The sequence below is a fragment of the Pteronotus mesoamericanus genome, unplaced genomic scaffold (assembly GCF_021234165.1).
Source record: "Pteronotus mesoamericanus isolate MK-2021 breed Mesoamerican mustached bat unplaced genomic scaffold, CSHL_Meso_final contig_171, whole genome shotgun sequence".
NCBI lineage: Eukaryota > Metazoa > Chordata > Mammalia > Chiroptera > Mormoopidae > Pteronotus > Pteronotus mesoamericanus.
Window position 1 is genome coordinate 2,071,808 of NW_026555070.1, and position 16,216 is coordinate 2,088,023.

Below are 16,216 nucleotides of genomic sequence, written 5' to 3' on the forward strand. Positions count from 1 at the left end.
AGTTTTAACTTTTCAGGAGAAGAGAGTGGGGATCAAGAGGATTTTTCCTTGAAAAATACAGCATGGAAATAAAGAAGATTTAAAAAATAAAAAGCAGCAAACATCTAGAACCAAATCAAATGTAACAGTTTATAGCACCAAGCCATCTCCTGGCGATGGTAGCAGGAAATTGTGTATAAACTTTTTTTTTTGTTTTAGTCCTATCTCCCCTCCCCTTTACCAACCATCAGCTAGTTCTCTGTATATGTGGGTCTGCCTCTATCTTGTTTTGTTTATTCATTTGGTTTTTTTAGATTCCAAATATAAGTGAAATCATATGGTATTTGTCTTTCTCTGTCTATTTCACTTAACATAATACCCTCTAGGTCCATCCATGTTCTTGCAAGTAGCAAGATTTCATTTTTTTATGGCTGAGTAATATTCCATTGTGTATATATGTACCAGTTCTTCTCTGTCCATTCATCTTTTGATGGACCTCTAGGTTGCTTCTATGTCTTGGCTATTACTGGTAATGCTGCAATGAACACAGGGACACACCTAACTTTTCAAATTGTTGTTGTTGTTTTCCTTTGGCTAAATACCCAGAAGTGGAATTGCCAAATCATATGGCAGCTCTATTTTTAATTTTTTGAGGAATCTCCAAACTGCTTTCCACAGTGGCTTTACCAACCCGCATCCCCACCAGCAGTGCACAAGGGCTCCCTTTTCTCTACATCCTGGAAAACACTTGCTATTTGTTGCTTTATTGATGATAGTCATTCTGACAGGTGTGAGGTGATATCTTTTTGTGGTTTTAATATGCATTTCTCTGATGATTAGTGGCATTGAGCATCTTTTCATGTGTCTGTTGGCCATCTGCATGTTCTCTTTGGAGAAATGTCTATTCACGTCCTCTGCCCATTTTTAAATTGAATTGTTTGCTTTTGAGCGTTAAGTTGTATATATATATATGAGTTCCTATATATATTGGATATTAATCCCTTATCAGGTGTGTCGATGGCAAATATCCCCTCCTGTTTAGTAAGTTGTCTGTTCATTATGCTGATGGTTTCCTTTGCTGTGTATAAAACTTTGTTTTGATGTGGGTGCATTTGTTTATTTTTTTTTATTTTGTGGCCCTGCCCAAGGAGACATAATCAAAAAGATATTCCTAAGAGCAATGTCAAAGAGTTTACTGCCTATGTTTTCTTCTAGGAGATGTATGGTTTCAGATCTTACATTCAATTCTTTACTCCATTTTGAGTTTATTTTTGTAAGAAAGTGGTCCAATTTTTTTTTTTGCATGTATCTCTCCTTTTTCCAACACCACTACTCCAGAGACTGTCTTTACCCCATTGTATATCCTTGTCTCCTTTACTGTAGATTAATTGATCATACAAATGAGAGTTTATTTCTGGGCTCTCTGATCTATTACATTGGTTTATATGATCAGACATATAGATCAATGTAGTAGATCTATAGTACCATACTGTTTTATTTTGTGTACTTTTTAATTAAAAGAAATAATACAAAAAGTCAAAATACAAATATCTATGTAACAACATCTATACTTTGTTCCTCCAATAAATAAAATTCAAGATCACTCATATTTGTAAAGTACTAACTACTATCTTCTTAACTTATTACTATCCATCTAGCAATTTACTCTACTATTCCCTAGCTAATTCTCAGCTATCTATCTAATTACTGGTACCTAGTACTACAGCTGCCTAACACTGCTACTACTAACACCACCACCACTGATGTACCTGCTATCTTCTTAACTAGCTGTGAGGGAGGAAAAGAAAAGTGTTTTCACTCCACCTTGCCCCCGGTATGTACAGCCTAGTGCAAACAGTAAAACAGGCCCACAACAGCTAAAAGGCCATAGACCATAAATTTAGTGCAGTTTGTACCACTTGTATGTCCTTCAGCAGGCTGACAGTGGAAGGGGCCTTTTCGAATTAGGGAGTCAGAAAACCTGCAGAGGGTGTATGCTTTAAGCTGGACATTGAAGACTAATGTGGATTCCAACTGGAGAATTAGGGAAATGAATTTCCTGTGGGAAGAATAAATGAATGGTACAGAGGCAGGGAGGCCACATGTTCGGGACATGATGTGACAGAAGCTATTACCCCTTTTGTATGTGGTCTTTGCAGTAAATTTGGAGAATTGTCAACATCATGGTCTCCATCGTCTCTCCTCTCACGCTTTCCTGAGCCCTGTTCATGCTTTTGTCCCCATCAATGTTACCGGGAGAGACCTGGTTCTTCTTGCCAATGCCATAAAGAATTACAAATCAGCAAATCTATCGGTGTGCAAGCAGGGCTTATTGGTGATATGTTCTCATGGAAGAGAATGGGCCTTGTCAAGGTGGGTGTGGGAGGCATAGGTTCAGGGCAAAGCAGGGTAAGGGTGGCCCAAGGCCAGGATGGCAAGCATACAGGTGGTCAGAGGACAGGTGGCCAGAATGCCAAGAGCACCAAGCCCCCAACCCCTGCCCCTCAAAATTTCTTTGCTCTGATACCTTTGCCTTATATAGTTGGCAGGATAGGGTGAAGAAGTTACATACTGATTGACAGGTAAAGGTGGTGTCAGGTTTGGGGGGGCGTGGCATGAATACCCAGAGGTGTTGATGGACTTCTTCCTTTGGGCACTATGGGCCCTTTTCAGCCTTTCAGGCCTTGGGATGAAAGCACAGTTTCAAAGGCTTTCTTTCCAGATAGTGGAGATGATACATAGAATTTCAAGGGCTTCCCTCCTTCCTGCCTTTATTTCCCCTCTGGTCACTCATTCTACCATAACAAATCTATAAAAATTGCCCTTGTGAAGATCACCAATGATCTTCATGTTGCCAAACCCAATAGTTAGGTCCAGTTCTCAGCTATTCAGTTTGTCAAAAATGTTTGTATGGATGATCCTTCTAGAAAAATACATTACTCAGCCTCCAGAACATCTGCTCTCTCATGATGGGGCAGCTGCTCCTTTTCACCTGTCTCTCATCTTCTCAGTCCCTCATCTTCTCTGTGGAGGTCCCCTGGCCTCCATCCTCACAGCCTCTTGTCTGCCTTCATTTCCGTGGGAATTTAGACACACCATGACTTTTAATGCAATCCCCCAAAATTCCAAACATTCCAATGCCTGAGCTCGCCTCTCAACTCCAGACTTGGCTATCCAGCTACCTACTCAGTCTTGCCAGTCAGATGTCTGGCTGGCATTTCTAATTGACCACGAACACTCTGGGATTATTGCAATAGCCTCTTAACTAGTCTCCCTGCTTTCCTCTTGCCACTGGCCGTCTAATCACAGCATTACCGCTAGAGAAGCCCTTTAAAAGCTTAACTCCATGTCACTCTTCCGCTCAGAACCTTTCAGTGGGTTTTCTATTTTTATGAACTGAACATGTGTGTTCTCTTAAAATCCATACATTGAAATCCTGCCCCCCACATGATGGAATTAGGGGATAGGGCCTTTGGGAGGTGATTAAGTCATCAGGAGGGAGGCCTAGGGAATGACACTAGTGTTCTTAAAGAGGAGACCCCGAGAGCCTGCTCTCTTGCCCTCCACATCATGTGAGGAGGTTCTGGGACCACAGCCTCCCTCCATCTGGACAAGGACTCTTATCGGAATCCAGTGGTGCTAGGGGCTGGTCTTAGGCATCCAGCCCCTAGCACCGAGAGAAACAGATTTCTAGTGTTTACAAGCCGTCCCATCTATGGCGTTCTGTTATAGCATTACCTGATGGGCCTGGCCCTGAGTGGGTCTGTGGAGGGCCAGCAGTACTGTGTGGGTTATTGACTTCACATAGGAAGGATCTCACAACACAAGTTCAGGTGGCACAAAAAAATATTCTACGTATACATTTGATACATATAAGAATAAGTAGCATGAGTGTTGGTGGGAAAGAAACACTTGAGTATAGCTCCATGAGTTCAGTGGATGCACGTACAGTTGGGGGAAAATATGGTCACAGATGATCTGAACTGCTCAGGAAATCTAGGTCTTATGGAACTCTTCCAGCTTGCGGGGGGCATGGTGGTGCTGATAAAAAATTAAAAACAAAAATAAATAAGAGAATTATGGCATATGCTATTTATGCTTTATTCAGTTATTCAACAAATGTTTTTGGAGAGCTTCTTATGTGTCAGAAACTGCTTTAGTCCTGAGTATTGAACAATGTTTGTGAAGATACAACACATAGAGTCTCATGTGGAAACAACTTCAAAGATTTCAGGTCCAGGCTTCCTGGCCCTGCTCCTCAGGACGGACACCCACGGACCCTACCCTCCATGCTTTCCTCACTGGTGTGGGTCAGGCCTCTGTCCGCTTCTCCTGAGGGATCCCAGGGACCACAGTGAGGTGGGGGAGGCTCCCTCAGGAGTCCCGCTGGCATAGGCCTGTCTCCAGCCTGTCCCCCGGTCCCATCCTTCCTATCTCTCCGGCCACCCTCTCCCCTGCAGTGCTGATCAGGGTGTCATTGATGGGTCTTGGTGCAGTGTCCTGCCCAGTGGTGCCCAGCACAGCCCAGGGAAGCCTCTCATGGCTGAGTCACGGGTTGGCAGGGACTGTTAGGCTGACCTCACCTCCGCGCCTGGCTGTGGGACACCCAGCTATGGCCGCCCGGTGTGGCTGGGAGAGTGGGTAGAGCTCTGCCACCACAGGGTAGCAGCTGCCAGCTGGCCCTGGGCCCGGGAGCCCAGGTGCAGGGGCCACAGGGATTAGAGCAGAAAGAGCCAGAGACAGGCTCGTGGCAAGAACGGGCTGGAGCAGGGCCCACGAGTCAGCCTCGTGTCCTGGGTGGCTCTTTTCTTGGCCCCCAAGGATCTTTGCTACCTACACTGCCTCCCAGGCCAGGACCATGGCTGTGCAGACCCGGCGGTGGGGCTGAGCTCCTCACACCCGCCCACAGTGGCAATAGCACAGATGTGACTTGAGCCCCATGGAGAGGGTGCCTGGTCTGATTGTTTGCTGCCTGTGACATCACCCCATTGGTGACAAGGTAGACTTGCCTGAGGAGGAGGAGGGGTCATGCCTCTCCCACACGAGAAGCCAGGACTGCTCCAGGAGAATGTGTAATGAGACCTTCCGTGAGCTCAGGGAAGAGGACCGGCAAGCAGCCTCTCTGTGAGGTGCCGGAAGAGGCCCTGCGGAGGAGCTGGGTGTAGGACAAGGCGGCAACAGAGAGCTGGGATGCGGGCCTTCAAAGAGCAAGCACTGTGGGCTCAGAGGCCAAGCCCAGACTTCTCCCGCCAAGAACAGTGATGCGCTGCCTGTCCCGCGAAGGTCTGTTCACCGTCCTAACGCGGCAGCGGCCGGGCACAGACATGCAGGGCCCGCCTGACTTGGGAACGTAACAGACTGGCCTCTGTAGCATGTTGAAATAGTTACTGACTTAGGCGTTTTTCTAGGATCACAAGCTTGATTTAACATTTATAAAGTCCATTAAGAGATTAAAAGGAAGAAAAGGAGCCTGTGATCACCGCAGAGAGTAAATATTTGATAAAACTCATGGCCATTCACAGTGAAATGCTGGAAAGCCGTAAAAAGAAGAAAATGCCCTTAACATTTAAAAAAGGCATTCTGTTTGCCAAAAGCTAATGTTGTACCTACCACTCTAAAATTCCCGTTCCTGTCAGGGTCCCAACAATGCCCCTCCCACTGTTCCTGGGCAGCATTGTTCTGGAGGTTCTGACTGGGACAATAAGGTGAAAAACACACAGAATGGATAAGTAGACAAAATAAGTATAATAAATAATAGAAAGGGTCAAAATGATCATTACTAGCAGGTGGTATTGCAATTGTGCCTCCATAAAATCCAGGAGAATCCACTGAAAAACTATCATAACTATATGGGGATTCAGTCAGATGGAACAGAATAAGATAAATTCATACACAGAGAAAGATATTAATAGCTTTTAAAAACATAAGTCACAACTAACTAGAAAATGTGATGAAAATATTTTACCATGTCCAGTAATAATGATGGTTGAGAAATATCTAGCAGCTCAGGTCACATGGAAGTCATAAAAACTTGTTCTAGCACAGATACAAAGGAAGACAAAATAATAAAGGCATATGTTGTGTTGCTAGAAAACTCAATGTTTTAAATGTATTGATAAATTCAATACAATTCCAATAAAAATTCATTTGGGTGTGGGGGGGATTGGCAAGAGAATTCAGAGTATTAAATGAAAGAGTAAATATGAATAAAAAGACAAAAATTGGATTGAAAGAATAATAAAGTGAGATTTACTCTCTAGGTGATATGAAGGTATGCGTTATCAAGGTGTACCTCATACTTCTCCACAGTATAAAATGAATTTCAAGTTGATTCAAGATCTATGTTTCAATTTTTGCAATGTGTTTTCATAACTATTCATATATTTAATTCAAAAAAGGGCTGGTAAACAATATAGGTAAATAATTCTACAGTAAATGTCTTTTATCAAGATAAATGCTTTAAATATGTTTTTCTGTCACAAATAGAGTCAAAAAATCTCAGCGAAATATACTGAAAATTGTTGATAGCTGTTTTTTTCTGGAGATATATATTGGAACATTTACCTTTGCTAGGTTATATGTTTTTATTTTACATAAATAAATTTCTATTGTATTGAAACTAGAAAAATGAAGATAAGAAAATGGAAAACAAAGACAAGAAGAAAAGGATAAACATTGCTTCTTACAGAACATAAATGCCTTCCGATTGTCTTTTGTAACAGTGTTGTCATACATTTTCTCCTACACAGGGTAGGAACTCTATAATAAGTTGTTCTTATTTTTGCTTTGAAACATTCAGGGGTCTTGTAAATAATTTAAGAAACAAGAGAACATATTTTATATTGACTTATTATATTCACTGCTAGTGTTTGTTTAGAGCTAAGTTTCCATCAGATATCATTTCTCTTTACCCTTAAGAACTTCCATTAACATTTCCAGTGGAGTAGGTCCACTGGTGACGAACTCTCTCAGCTTTTAAATTTTAATACAAAAATATCTTTATTTCTCATTATTTTTTGAAAAATCATTTCTTTGGATAGAGAATACTACTAGGTTGATTTTTTTTTTCAAAGCGTATTCAATATATTCCACGTTTCCATGTTTTCTGGCTTGCATTACATTTTTAAAAATCCTCACCCAAGGACATATTTATTGATTTTAGAGAGAAAGGCAGAGAAAATATCATTCCTTGGTTGCCTTGTATAGTACCCAACTGGGGACTGAACACTCAGCCTAGGTATGTGCCCTGACTGGGATAGGACCTGCAACCTTTTGGTGTGTGGGACAACACTCCAGGCAACTAAGCTATTGGCCAGAGATGGCTTGCATGACTTCTGATGAGAGGTAAATGGTATGTCTTATTCTTGTTCCTCTTATTGTAATGTGTGGGCACTCCTTCATTGCTTTTAGTGTGTTCTCTTTGGTTTTAAGATAATTGACTCTGATATACCTGGGTGTGGTTTCCTTTCTATTTATTCTGTTTGGAATAAATATTATAAACCTAGATTTCTTGGGGAAGTGAGTTAATTTTTAAAATCAAGTTTAGAATATCAGTCATTTTAAAACAATAAGTTAGCTCAATCTCTTTCTCCCCTATCTTTATGGGACTCAAATATTTTGTATATTAGATTGCTTGATGTTGTTTCAAGATCATTTCACTGAGGCTTTCCTCATTTTTTTCCCAGTTATGTTTATTTCTATGTTTTCATTTAGATAGTTTCTATTGCTTGGACTTCAAGCTCACTGACATTTTCTTCTGCAGTGTCCAGCCTGCTCTTACGCCTACATACTAAAATTTTCATTTTGTATATTATATTTTCCAGTTCTATAATTTCCACTTATTCCTCTTTTTTATAAGTTCCATTTCCCTTCCAAGACGGCTTATCTATCTACTTATTTATTTATTTATTATGTCCATGTTACCATTTAAAATTCTTGCACATATTTATGATAGCTGTTTTAAAAGTCCTCACCTGCCAATTCCAATGCCTGTGTTATCTCTACATGTGTTTCTATTAATTAATTTTGCTTCTGCTTATGGGTCATACTTCCCTGCTTCCTAATACATCTGGGGACATTCAATTGCATATTGGGAAGTGTATGTTGTATAGAGCACTCAGCTTGTTTCCTTTGGCAGCAAGTTTACTTGGTGTTTAATTTGGTTCTGTTGAGTTTGACTGTAGGCTTTATTAAGGCAGGTATAAAGCATCACATACTGTATGGCTGCAGTGCTCTGTTCCTAAGGTGTGGACATGCTAAGATTGTAATGAAATGCTCTGGGTTTTCAGCAAGGTCTTCCCATGCTGGCTGGCCAGATGGGGACTCAGCACTGCATGGTCTCTGGAGTCCTACCAGTTCACAGACCCAAAGTTTTTAATCTTCCTGGCCTTGTGTTTCCTTGACTTGCACATGGGCAACTTACACGAAGCCTCAAGGGGACCCTAAGGCAGAGTCCCGGAGCTCCTCCTCCATGCAGCTCCCTCATCAGTGATACCCTGCCCTCCAGACTCAGCCTCCTCTCTCACGCCCTCTGCCACTGATCTCTGTTCCCTCCACCCAGTGGGTCCAGTGCTCAGTTTGCATCCACTTCCCTCTGCCATAATTTGGCAAGTGCACCAGACAAAGAACTTTACTGAATGTGGAATTCACCTCGTGCATTTCCTTTCTGCCAAGGAACAAGGCTGTTTTATGTCCAATGCCTATAATGGGTTGCTATACATCTTTTATCTAGTTTTACAGTTGTTCATGGTGGGGAAGTAAGTTTATGACCAATTACTCAGGTCCTGATTGGAATAAAATAACAGTTTCAAAGAGAAAAGGACAGGAAAGGAAAACAGGGAGCCCTGACTCAGGATGTGGATCCAATGCTACACGTCTCTGAGAATCTCAGCTGTAGCTGAAAGTAGCTGGCCCAGTGGGGCTGCGCCTCTGCAGTTCTTTCTAACCTGCCATTAGAACTGGACTGAAAAATACCTTCCAGTTCTGGTTATGATGTTAGGTTGTGTCAAACTAATCTTCCTACTACAAAAAAAGAAACCTATAAAAATTGGACATAATATATAAAACAACTTTTTGAGGACATCGGAGAACATCTGATAGAGCTAAGAATTAAAGAATTATGATCCTTGAGAGAAGGGAATAATCTGCAGTGAGGTCAACATTTACCCTGACTCTTTCCCTGGAGTCCTCTCCCACATTGTTATGGGGGGAATAAAGACCAGGAAGAAGGCGTGCATCTGACCAGACAGAGGCTGGAGGCTTGGAGTGCAGGGATGCAGAAGAGGCTGGAACTTTGGGAGGAAGGTGATTACAGAGAGAGAAAACCACAGAGAGGGAGCCCAGTGATTGCATAAACATTCCTCTGCATTTATTGGCCTCATTATAAACAGCAGCTTGGAGACTAAAGAACTGAGCAGAGATGTTAGCAGTTACAAAGTGCATGAGAGACAAATTGCAATTCAAGTCCTGCCAAGGTAGAGAGGCCTCAGTAAACACCCAGGTTTTCAGCTGAGTCCTAGAAGAGTCACACCCTAGGAGAGAGGGCCATGCCTTGGCAATGAGTTATACACGAAGACAAAAAGAGTGAACTGCACCAGCTAAAACAGCATGAAACCAAGCCTTGGTAGGGGTGAAGAGGTCTGTCGGTCAGTGTCCCGCCTGCCAAAAGGAACCTTAATCCTCTTTTTCTGGACGAAGATGACATCCCCCAGAGCCTTTCCAATTTCCACCAAAATCTGTTTCATTCAATATAAAATTATGAGACATGCTAAAATGTAGAACCAAATGACTGACAATCAAGAAAAAAAGACAAATGATGAAAATATACTCACATGTGTTTCAGAAGTGAGGGACTTCAAATGATTAGAATTAAAATATTTAAGAATATAGAGGGAAAGACTAATAAGGTGAAAAGCTGAAGAACTTAAAAATAAAATTGCAGTATATAAAAGAGAATGAAATTAAATATATGACTGAAAAATATAATGTCTGAAATGAGAACTCATAATACAGGTTTAATAGCAGAAGGGACATAGCAGAAGGTAGAATAAGTTAACTATAAACTGTCCAAATTACAACACACAGGTGAAATAAAAAGAAAAGAACAAAAATAGAAGAGAATAAGAGACATGTGAGGCATTGTCAGACATACTAATGTATGTATAATTGGCATCCCAGAAAGAGATAATGAAGAAAAAAACAACAGGGCAATATTAGGTTATGGCAAAGAATTTTCTGAAACCAATGAAAGATATCAACACAGAGATTCAAAAGCTAAAAAGGAAAAAAAAAAAAAACCCCAACACCTAAGTAGGATAAATACAAAGAGAGCTACATGGAGGCACATCATAGTCAAACTTCTGAAAAACAAAGAAAAAAATCTTAAAAGTAGACAGAGGGAGGATTAACAGGCTTACAGCCTTTAATAGAGCCATTGTAAGACTGTCAACTTTCTTTCCAAAAGGAACGATAGACTTTGTGGCCAATGGAATGACATCTTTAAATTATAGAAAGAAGAAACCTACCAACATAGAATGCCTTACTTGGTAAAAATTTCCTTCAGAAATGAAAGCAAAATAAAAACATTTCTGACAAACCAAGGCTGAATTTGTTGCCAGTAGAGCTTCACTATAAAAAATAGTAGAGGAAATAATCCCATATAAAAACAAGGAATTACAAGAATTGAATAACATCAGAAAGGGTAAATATGTGAGTGAAAGAAAGAAATATTGACTGCATAGAATGACAATGTGTCATTTCACAATAATGCATTGTAAGGTTTATAACATATGTAGAATTTAAAATACATAATGACAATAGCACAAAGGATGGAAGGGATTAAATGGAGTTCATCTGTTGTAAGTTTCTTGCATTGTTCAGGCAATTATGAAAGTTCTAATTTAACCTATAGACACTAATAAATTGGGTTTACATATTGAGATCTCTAGGGAAACTTCTAAACAAATAAAAAAAATGCGTAAATAAAAGTTGATGGAGGAGAAAAATGTAGAACAAACGCACATATATCCAGTCTCCTGATTTAAAGCAAAGGCACTACCACATTTCAGTGAGGTGAGGATGGTCTTTTCAATAAGCAGTTCTGGGTCAATGGGATATCCATTTGAACCTGGACTGCTCATTTCATCACACACAAAAATCAGTGTGAGATGGATGATAGGCCTAAGTATGAAAGCTAAAACAATAAAACTTCACAAGAAACCATGGGAGAATATTTTTATGACCTTTGGTCATAAGTGGATGCATATGGAGCATAAGTGGAACATAAGACTTGCTCCGTCTCTCGGACTCTTCCCAGCTCCAGGCGTGAAGACTCCAGGTCAAAGTTCTCGCCTCCGTCGGAGTTTGCCCAGCCTCACGCCCGTCCGTCTTTCCGCACCCGACCCGAGCTCAGCACCGACGAAGGCGCTCCGACGCCCTCGGGAGGGGCGGCCTGGGCCCGGGGCGCAGCACTGCTCCATGGCGCCCCGGGCGCCTCGCCAGCCGAGGCCTGCGCTCGCCGCCGCCCCAGGAAGGCCTGCCCGCAGCGAAGGAGCGCAGAGGGAATCAATTTGAGCCTTTAGGCGGCGCTAGGCGCGCTCTAACCATGGAGACACAGGGTCCAGCCCCCGCCCCCCCTGCCCCGCCCCCTGGAGAGCAGGGGCCCCGAAAGGGACCTAGAAGCAGGGTGAAGGCGGCGGTCACGCTCGGGTGCGCTCGCGCACTTCTGGCCCTTTAGTCAGAGGCCGCGGGCGTAGAGGGGACTCCCGCCTCGCTGCACGGCTCGCGAACCCCGTGTGTGTGAACCAGGCCAGGTTCATGGAGTGGCCGGGAGGTCAAAGTAGCTCTGGTGGGTGGGGTTTGTGTGCCTCCAGCTTTCCTTTTCAAACCAACGCACCCCTTTCTTGCTATCTGCAGAGCCTCGGCCTCCTCACCCACGGCCTTAACTTCTGTGTTCATCGCCACAGTCCCATCACCCCTCAGACATCTCAGACTCAGCATGTCCTGGATCGGCTTCTGTAGATCCTTTTGCCTACCTCCATTCATTATCTTTCCATTCATCATCCACTTACTCATCCATGTATTTTTCATTCACCCATCTAAACGTACATTCATCCATCCACTTTCAACTACCCATGTTATAGGCGCGCCCAAGCACACACGCACGCATGCGCACGCATACACACACACACACACACACACACACACACACACACACACAATTAGTCCCTTCAAGGAGTACAGAGTTACTGGTGTAGGGTCACCCTTCACCGAAGGTTTGAAAGGTTTATTTTTTCATTTTTTACTAGGCCCTCAGTAAGAAGTACATCGCACATATTGATCCAAAACAGACTTGCACATATGTAAACAGAGACAAAATCTCTGGAAATTGTTCTTTTCCTTATGGCATACAAGGCACCCTGACATCTTGTATTTTACTTCAATAAGATGCTGTTCAACAGCCATTGGAGTGATTGCACCCCTCACTGATTGGTTACCAGCCTGAGGAACGTCACCTGTCCTAATGGAAAATTCGACACAGCAAACTCTCCCTCTCTCGGCCCCAACTTCACCTTGAACTGTAAGCGGCACAAAGTCAGGGTGGTAAATGTGCTGCTGTCCATTGTACGTGCAAGTTCTCTATCATAATGCCGAACATACAGCGAGTGCTTCCTACATGTCTTCTGAGTGCATAAGTGAATCAAATCCTGCTGATTTTCATTTTCTCAAATCTAGGCCTTCTTCTTCCCTGTTCTTGCCATTCTAGCTCTGACCCCATCAGCTTCTGACTGATCAGAAAGTTTCCTCCAGGGTCACTGCAGTACAGGAGCTCCAAACGCAACCTAGGAAGCTGCTTAAGTGTTGGTGATATTCCGCAAAAAAGCCACGCAGTGGACTAGCCGATGTAGACATGGCCTTTATAGCTCACGTTCTAGGGGAGGGTGGCGGGTCGGTGTGGGAGAGACCGCACTTCCTCTGGTCCGAGGCTCCTTCGAAAGGGACCCAGACAGGAGTCATGTGTCCTACGCATGACTCTAAACTGCATTACCTCAGTGTGTAAAAGGTCAAGAAGCAGTCTATGGGGCAAGAAGCTGCTCCCGTAAGAGATAAGGAGGGAGTTCCAATCCATTCCCAAACCAATCCACATTCCTTCTGGTCCAGGGTGTCTGATTAGCCCTCAGTCCTGGGAGGGGGATGGGCCGTGTCCATTGACCCCACAGCCAGTTGCCCTCATTTCGGTCCATTCTGCAACCACCAGAACCATCCATCAGAAATGGGGGTCTGACACACTCACACCAGGCTGTTGCCTCTGTATCTGTTGGCATGTTGTTCTGTCACCTAGAAGGCTTTTGTCTCAGGGCTTCACCCTGGTATACTTCCTAACTATCTTTCAGGTCTCTGCCCAGGCGTGATCTCCTGAAGGAGACTCTTCCCCAAGGCTGGTGCCAGGCTGTGTTAGGATCCCTACTTTCTGTCACTTACTCTCTGTGTGACCTTGGATTAATTTAAAAAAAAAATATTACAGTTGACATTCAGTATTATTTTTATATTCATTTCAGCTGGTTAGACAATTATGTAACTTACAAAGTGATGCCCCCGATGATTTGGGCCAGTTGGATTAGTTCCTCTACATCTTTGTGCGGCAGTTTCCTACGTGCAGAATTAAGATGATACTAGCACACACGTCCTGGGTTGCTGTGACGCTGGGTTACTTGACATCTGTGAAGTGATTGGAACAGTGCCCACTCGGGTTATCTTTGTCTCCTCCTCACCTGCCACTATGTTCCTGTCCTGTAGTCAATGTGCCTTGGAAGAAACTCCCCCATCTTCTATATTCTCCCGCTTTGAATAGGGCCAAGTGATCGGGACCCTGTGGTGAAAAATAGCCCACCACGTGTCATCCTGATGGTTCTGAGCTTGCTGTCTGGACTGGGCGAAACCCAGGCCTGACCTTTCTAGGGCCGGACACCTGTCTGTGGCGTTATTTGTTAGGGAACTAACAAATAAACTCCTAGTATACAATCCGAGAGCCACCTTGGAGGTCTTGGTGGAAACCAAGGAGCTGCTGGGGCGGGGTGGGGGGAAATCTGAGCAACAAGAACTGGGGCTGAGCCCCAAGGCTGGAATCCGTCCCATGTCTAAATGCAGGCTCTGCCCTGCACACGGAAGGGGGTGGGGGGAAGAAGCTGGGAGCACATGGAGGGAAGAGGGGGCTGCTCAAAAGCAAGTTCCTGCCTGCCCCGGGGAGCTGAGCCCAGATGGGGAGAAGGAGAGCTAAAGGAAGGAGCAAGGGGGGAGCAAGTGGGAGAAGATGGTGAGAAGGCCAGAGGGGGCATCTCGAAGGCGCTGGTGAGACCTAAAGAAACACAGAGTGGACACCCATTCTCAAGAATACCTAAATGAACGAGGATCTGTACGTTCAACCCCTATTTTATCTTCCTTTCTCCCCTAAATTACCTCTCCTCAAATGTACCTGGGAGAAGGGCCTTTCTCAGATTCCATCATGTTGTGAAGCTTAGCTGATTTTTTGAGGGTATACGGGAGGCCTGGTTTCCAGGTCTCTTTAACCCTCACAGCCCCCAGCAACCAGGCCCGCTCTTCCGTTTGCAGGAGTTCCGCTTGCGTTCTCCTGAACCCAGCTGGGAGCGGTGGGCCGTCAGGGCAGGCCACCTGGCACACAGGACCCCAGGCGCCGCTGTCCCAGGGCACTGGGAAACCGGGAGCCGTGGAGGGCAGCTGGGCTGGCTTAGGGATGAGGGTGGCTGCCAGGGCACTTTTCTCAGGACTCTCATTTCAGAACGTTTATCCATGGAAACTCACAGCGGCCTTTTTGGCTGGCAAAGCTCGTAGAAGAGTCCAACGGCTGGCCTGATCAGCGTGGCTCAGTTGGTTGGGCGTCGTCCTGCAAACTGAAAGGTCGCCGGTTCTATTCCCTGTCAGGGCACATGCCTGGGTTGCCAGCCGGCTGCATGTGACAGGCAACCAGTCAGTGCTTCTCTCAGACATTGATGTTTCTCTCCATTTCTCCTTCCCTTCCCCTAAGAATAAACAAATAAAATCTTTAAATTAAACGGGAAAAAAAGAGTTCAATTGCAGATGATTTAATTCCGGTTCCTGGTGAGGTGAGGAGGTAATCCCTGTCACACAGACACTGGGACCAATGGTCAGAGGTACCAGACAGGCGGTCTAGCATGTGCTAGGTCACACAGCAGTTGGTTTCTTTTTGTAAAGACAGAGAGCTAAGAATGTTTTGTTTGTTTGTTTTAAATTTGAAGGGGTTGTAAAAAAAAGAAAACAAAGACGACTATGCAGACAGAGACTGTACATGGCTGGAAAAGTGAGCTAGTGAGGACAAAACTTGGTTGCTGATGGGCATAAGGTGCCCCCAATGGTAACACAGATTTAGAAGGGTACACCTGTCTGTTCACGCTTATCCCAGGAACCCTGGGCTAAGGCACAGCCATTCCCTGCCTTGTTCTTTTGCGTCTAGTTGTTCTGGAGCTTTGGGAGCCCTGAGGCTTTCAGTCATTCAGGGGTCTGGGCACAGCCGGCGGGCGCAGTATGGAGGAGCTGCCTCCATGGGGCGTGCCCCCGGCCCCGCAGTGGATGTGTCCTCCGGAGGCTGAGGCTGAGAGAAATGCTCCCTGTCCCTTGCTGACACTGGGCAGAACAGCGGTCCTCGTCTGGGCTCTGTCTCCTACCTGTGTGTCTCCCTAGTTCAAGTTTATCTGGCCTCCTTCCCTTACCTGGAACAGAATGTGTCTGGGGATAGGTGTGACTTGAGGCATTTGAGAAGGGGGAGGAGTGAGGATGGGAAAGGTCTGGAACCCTGAAGCCAATGGAGGAGGCATCATGGGCTCCCAGTTCCTGTGGTCACTTCCTGCACTGGCTTGGGGGCCAGCTGCTGAAGCTGCAGCTGATTCTGAAGGCCCCGGTGGCCCTGCCTGGCTGTGGGCGAGGAGACTGAGAAGAGCCATGCCTCACAAGTGTGCCTGCACCCTCGGAGGGGCGGGGTGCTGGATAGAGCAACCACTGCTCCCTAATGGAAGGAAGGGGCGGGGGGCCCGCCTGACGCACCGCCGCTCTGGTTGTGGTAGCCCATCATGGTCCACATGTCCACCTGCTGCACCTCTGCCCAGGCCCTCTGCTTCTGGGTCTCCGTCTCCCAGTACTGGGTGTCCATGGACGCCACCCACGGGGCCTGGGGCTCGGCCCTGTCCACGTGACTGTCATACCGCAT